The sequence below is a fragment of the Pteropus alecto genome, unplaced genomic scaffold (genome assembly GCF_000325575.1).
Source record: "Pteropus alecto unplaced genomic scaffold, ASM32557v1 scaffold118, whole genome shotgun sequence".
NCBI lineage: Eukaryota > Metazoa > Chordata > Mammalia > Chiroptera > Pteropodidae > Pteropus > Pteropus alecto.
Genome location: NW_006440654.1, coordinates 1,349,799 through 1,356,364, shown reverse-complemented (window position 1 = coordinate 1,356,364; position 6,566 = coordinate 1,349,799).

Below are 6,566 nucleotides of genomic sequence, written 5' to 3'. Positions count from 1 at the left end.
CAGAGGCCTCCGGAGGGACGGACGCGGTGCCCTCAAGCTGACCGCAGGTCTGACGCCTCCGGCCCGGCGGGCTCTGTGCCACGGCCACGCGGCTTTGCAGGCACCACGGCGGAGGCGCACCAATGGGTCACGCGTCTCCCCCACGCGGCTTTGGGGAGCGACACGGTCTGAGCGGAGTCTCGGGCCGCCGGCCGGTGTCGCGGAGGCAGCGCGGCCTCTTTGCTGCGCGTTTTAAAGGCGTCCCCGGTCCCCACCGAATACGCTAAGCAGGAAAGGAAATGCTCCCCCCGCCTGCGGCCGGTGTCGCGGAGGCAGCGCGGCCTCTTTGCTGTGCATTTTAAAGGCGTCCCCGGTCCCCACCGAATACGCCTGCGCTGTCACGGCAGCCCGTGGCCACGCGCGTGGCCGCGCCGTTTCCGAGGTGGTCCCCTGGCCACCTCCCGGCTCGGGCTGAGCTGAGCAGGCAGTGTGCCGTCTCTCCCGCCATGGCCATCCCCCAGCCTGACCGGTGCTGGGCATCCAGCGGTCACAGAGAATGAAGAAACGGCCCGTGGACGTGTCACAGGGAACAGAAGCTGTCTGTGGCTGTCTGTCCTTAAGCAGCCTTACACATCTGGATGTTGGGACTCTGGATTCCGGTGTTTCCCCAGAGAAGCCCTTGGAAACACAACATTCAGGACATGGGACAAGTGACTACAGAGGGGAGGGAGGGGAAGACGGGCGGGGAGAGGCAGGGGAGGGACAGACGGGACTCCCGCCCTGTAGGAGGCCACGCCTCCCCCTGGCTCTCCCTCACTCACCCTTTCCGTTCCCTCTGCGGCCTCTGCACTGGCCCTCTGTGTCCACACGCCACCAGCCAGCTGTCTGATGCCAGGCTGCGGGCAGTGGTGGCAGCTGGTAGCTCAGGCCCCATTTAAACTTTGTCCATGTGAATAACCGAGTCATAAAGAGCAAAGTGGCTTTGGGTTGGAGCGGGCAGAGGATACACTTAAGTCGGGGTGAGGGATGCCCCGGAGCGCGCTCCCGCCGACGAACAGCCACACTGTGTTACCCCCTCCTTGGGCTCTCGGCTTGGCGGGGCTGTTTGTCTTTGCACAGCAAGGCAACAAATTATATTATTTAATGAAAAATGACCCGGACGCTGCTGCTGAGGCAAACACGCCCACCGTGTGCCTGTGACATTATCATCAATGTGCACCGCTGGTTACGCCCACGGCGTGGAGATGCCTGGGAGCCGGCACCGGGGCCCAGGTCCCCCGACCACAGTCTGGGGCTGGTCACGGGGACTGACTCGGTGGCTGAAGCAGCCCCTGTTGACCAAACCGCCATCACCCCGCTAAACCCAGCATCCGGTTTGGATCAAAGCTGTCACTGGATGGTGGGGGCCCCCGTTCAGCTCGGGGCTTGGAGCATTCACGTCCATCTGCCCACCACCCGCCCGAGGAGCCACCTGGAGGACAAGGCGTGTCTCGTGCAGGGCCCTTTGATGGATGACAGCGGAGCCCCTGCCGCGTGCTGGGACCGCCCGCAGAGCTAACACACGCGCACGTGCCGTGAGCCCAGTGGCACCAGAGCGAGTGCCTGCAGGTCCCAGCCCTGTGCGGCCGCTCGTCCTCCGGACCCCCGGGTGAGCGGGAGAGAAACATCGCTCAACAGATCCCACGTGTGGCAACGCGGTGACCAAGCCCAAAAGCCTGGCCGGTTTCCTGAGAGGGGAGGAAAGAGCGGACGAAAGGCAAAGGGAGAGAGGCCTTCGGGCCCGTAGTGTTTGCTTCTGGAATCCCCAAGACGCACCTCAAATGCCAGTTACCTCTTCCAGGGAGCCCTCCAGGACTCCCGCGGGCAGACGGTTTCTCCATCCTGGTTTACGGCCCTGCGTGTGGGAGTGGCCTCTGCGTTAGGCGAGCTCGTGGCGCATCGTAACTCTTGTTGACATGGCAGGTTTTATTAAGTAGACGTGAAGACCGAGGCTTGACAAAGCCAGTCGTCTTGATGACAACGGTCCGCAAGTGCCAGGACGTGGACAGGAACACACCTCCACCGCCGGCCGGGTCACGGCGCTCCCACTTGTCACCCACCATTCAGAACGGGCCGGTCCAGTTTGCTTGAGACCTAGGGGACCCCAAGACCCAGGACCCTCGGTTTTCAAACAAGGCAAGTCCAGGACACATTGGGATGAGCTGGTCATCCTAGTCCAGAGCCAGGTGCGACATGAAGGGCTCAAGCACCGGACGTTCCATTAAACTAATACACAAATAAGTAAACAAACCGGCCTCCGCCCACGCGGGAAGCCGGAGCTTCCGCAGCTCAAAGCAGCCCGCAGCCACCGCCTGAGTTATGCGCCAGGCCGGTGTCCCCGCTCTGACTGCAGGGGGCACGGTGACCCCCGCCCAGGCTGTGCCAGGCCCCGGATGGGGCAGGGAGCCGCGGAGCCGGAGCGAGCCGCCTTCTGCAGGTGGGAGAACCTTCGAGAGAGGGGGAAGGGAGCTCTGAGGCTCACGCGCCCCACCAGGCAGGCGACTCACCGCAGCCCGGGAAGGGGGCAGGGTGGCACGCGAGGACAGTGGACTCTAGGAAGCTTCGTGGAGCCAGGAAGAAACTTTCTACCCGACCACCCCCCACCGAGCTGCTGTCCCCTTACACGCTGGTCCATTACATCTTCGAAGGGGGCGGGACCCCTCTCCTTGAACCTGACTCCTGGGGGCACCCACAGCATGGACACTTCCTGACAACAGTCATCAGGGGACTCCGGGTCTCCTTCGTGCCTCCCGTCCCAGCCGGACATGTCCTAAAATGTGGTGACCTGCAGACCCGGGCCGGTCTTCTCCTCAGAGGGCTCGGGGCTCCCAGAGTCTTGGCCGAGTGGCAGATCCAAGGCAGGTCCCCAGAGGGGGCTTCGCTTCTCTGAGCCTCCCCAGGCCGGGGGCCTTCCTGCGTCTCTGACAGCTCGAGGCTCGGAAAGTGAGCGAGTTCACGCACGTCGATGGCACTAACGGGCGTTTAGACACCTGCTGGCTACTCAGAACATGTCTGTTGACCTCAAGATAACTAGAAATGGATAAATCCATAGACTTAGCAACTGACTGTGGAGCGGAGTTGGATCTGCATCAAAGTCCTGTGTCACAGGTGTGGAAGGCTGACATCCCCAGAGATTTGGTCACTTGTCCAGATGGCCAGGAGCTAATGGAGCAGAGCCAGGGCTGGCCCAGCTGAGGCAACTCCAGACCCACGTGCCGACCTTCTCGCCTTTCTCCCAAGGGGCTCTCTGTCCACAGCCTACATCGTCTGGTCTCAGGAAGGCCGCACGCACACAGATGCCCAGTGGTCACCGTCTCGGCTCTGAGAACAGCCACAGAGGCGGCAGCTGGGGCCTGAGCTCCGTTCAGCTCTGCAACCCCTGGCCATGTCCTTCAGCGGCCCCTCAAGCCTCCTTGGTCTCAGGCACTTCTCTGCAGCCTGAGAAGCCAGGGCGGGGCGGAGAGGGGGGTGTCGCACCTGGAGAGTCACGGCAGAGGCATAGCCCAGGGGTGGCAGTGGGCGAAGGGAGGGCACGTGGATTCCACAGCTGCAACCGGGGCACCTGACGGGTCGGCCGGCCCGGTGCGGGAGTGAGGTGGGCGGTGCCGAGTGGAGCCCACGGGCGTCTTGATGTGTGGCTGGTATGACACATCTGAGGTGCAGTGTCGGGAGCGTGGGCATGGGCCACAGGAGGGGCCAGAGGGCGTAGGGAGGGAGAGAGGTGCCCCGGATTGTGAACCCCAGTCTGAGGAGCCTCTGGAAGTGTGGGACGTGGGCGGGCAAAGGCGCAGGGATCACTGTGCCCTAGACAGCGCCCGAGGGTCTCCAGCAGGAGAGGGAAGATGGGGACCTGCAGAAGGGTCCCTGGCCCCCGTCTGGCCACGTGGCCCAGGGAGGCCCAGGGCCGAGGCCACAGACACATGGAGCCTGCCCAGAACCCTCCCTGCAGCACACGGGAGAGGCGGGCTGTGGGCCCAGGTGGAACCCTGGCGGGGACGGCGACTCTGGACTCAGGGGCTCGGTGCCCAGGTCTGGCTCTGTGCATGGCTGGCTCTGACCCTGGGAAAGCCACCTGGGCTCTGTCAGCCTAGGGAACGTCACAGCGACCAAACTCAGGAGAGCCGCTTGTCGAGGACACTCCCAGGAGTGTTGGGGACACCTGTGACAGGTGCACGTGCCAGTGTCTGGGCTGGGAACGGGGCCAGGCAGGAGGCGGCAGGGGCCGGGCCTGGCCTCGCTGCCCTGGCGGCCGCTGGCCCGGCCGCTCCCCGCCCGCCGCTGCCCCAACGCTGAGCGCTGTGCTCGGCCGCGTGACGAGCCACCGTCATCCACCGCGCTTATTTTCGTCCTCTCATCTATTTTGGGAAGTGGATTCTTGGATCAGCAATTAGAAATGTCACCAGGACTTCTGGGGAGAGGGACTTCGCGAAGCCTATAACTGAGAATAGTAATCAAATCCGCTGACAACTTCAATGGTACGAAAATGGTAATTAATCGTAAACTTTTGATGGAATGTATAATGTTTATCTATTTTTGAACGTCTTGCCGATGGGCTCCGCGCTCTGCTCCCTGACTTCCTTTTTCATCCGATTTCTATAGCGAGCATCTGTATTTTTCTCCCCATTAAACGTTCCCATTGGAAGGAAGAACAACTTAAGAATAAAGTCAGGGTCAGCGAAGCCTTCGGCGTCTCCTTAGGGGACGTTCTGCTCCCCTGGGCCTCGGGCTTTGCCGGAAGCAGGTGGGAGAGGGAGGAGCAGGGAGGGCCTGGGACCAGAGCGAGACACGGGTGGCCCAGACGCTGCCACTGGTGGGGGCCTGAGTGGGCATAGGGTGACCGACACCGGGGTGCCCGGGTCACGGCCAGCTCTGGACGTCCATCCTGACCCGCATCCGCCCAGCTCTGGCCCTCGCGTGCCCGTCAGCCACTCCAGACAGGTCGCCGTGCGTGTGACGAAAGCACATCTTAGGGGCGCATCAGTCAGCCTGAGCTGCCACAGCAGGGGACCGCAGACGGGGGGCTTAAACAGTGACGTCCCCTCACGGTCCTGGAGACTGGAAGTCTGACCCGACGTGTCAGCAGACGGCTCCCCCGAGGCCCCGTCCTGGGCGCGTGGGCGCCGCCTCCTCCGTGTCCTCACGTGGCCGTCCCTCTGTGCGTCTGTGTCCTGGCGTCATGAGGACTCCGCTCTGATTTTGCCCTGATCACCTCTTTAGAGACCCATCTCCAGATACAGTCACGTGAGGCCCTGGGCGGGGGGCGAGGGCTCAGCACGCGGCTCTGAGAGGACACAGCTCGGCCCTAACAGATGGCAGCGGTCAGGCAAACCCTGCGTGTCGGCTTCCCCCGGCGGCCGTGGGGATCCAGGGGGCACACTGACCGCAGGTGCTGGGTGACGCTCTCCAAGGCTGGGTGACACCCAGGAAACGGCGGACCCGGCCCCCGCTCTGTAGGGCGCTGGGCTTGGTCGCTGGGTCTTCATGAGCCCCCTTCGTCGCAGACACGGCACCCTAACGTGGATAACAGGGAGGAGGGAGAACACCACCGGCTCGCGCTCGCCAGGCTGGGGGAGGAGGGAGCCAGCCGGTCCCGCGACTTCCGGCGAAGCTTTTTTTTTCGTCACTGCTGCCTCGCAGCCGAGGGCCCACGGGTGCCCCCTCGGCAGCGGTAGACGTGGGCCTGACTCTGGCCCGAGGGTTAACCGTTCCGCCGTGACGGCTGAGCAGGACTGGGCATCGCGGGAGAGCCTGGCAGGGGGACGTCCCGTCCTTGTGGCGGAGCATGGCCTCTCCCCTCGAGGCCCCTCAGGCGCTCTGCACCCTGCCCCGGCCGGCCCTCCACGCCCGGCGGCCCGCACGTTCCCTCCTCCAGGGCCTTTGCTCCTGGCACCTCCGTGGCCTGGGCAGGGACGGAGGCCGCAGGAGCCGCACAGCCCGCCCCTCCTGAGAGCGTTCCCGTCGGTTCCAGCCGCCCCTGCTGACCAGGGGGTGTGAGGGGAGGGGGTGCTAAAGCCGCTGGCAGAGTCCCACCTGGCGGGGGTCACCCCAGAGCAGCAGGGCCCCCGGGTCCCCAGGCAGCGGCGCGGTCCTTCTGCACATGACCTCCGCCCGCAGCCTCACGTACCAAGCGCCCGAGGGCTCCCCTACCTACCGTGCCCAGGGCTGGCGGCCTGGTGGTCTTTAAAAGGCAATGAGCAAGCAACACAAATCAGTTGTCCCCAAACAGGGAAAAACGCACGTACGGGCACGTGCACACGCGTGCACACGGGTGGACCGGCCGCCACGACCGTGACCTACACCACTACACCGCACATCACCGGGCAAGGATGGTTTGGAATCTCATTTGAATCACGTTCTCGAATCTCGTGTTTTGCTCCCGAAGAGGTCAGCGGCACAAAGGTCCCTTCTCGCCGCCCAGCGTTCCACCTGTTGGCGGCATCCGCCTGGATGACCCTCAAGCCCGATCTCCTCCCGCAGAGGCGTCTGACAGGGCACTCGGAACAGCGAGAGGTTCAAGAAATTCAGAAGAGCGGACTCTCAGCTGAAAA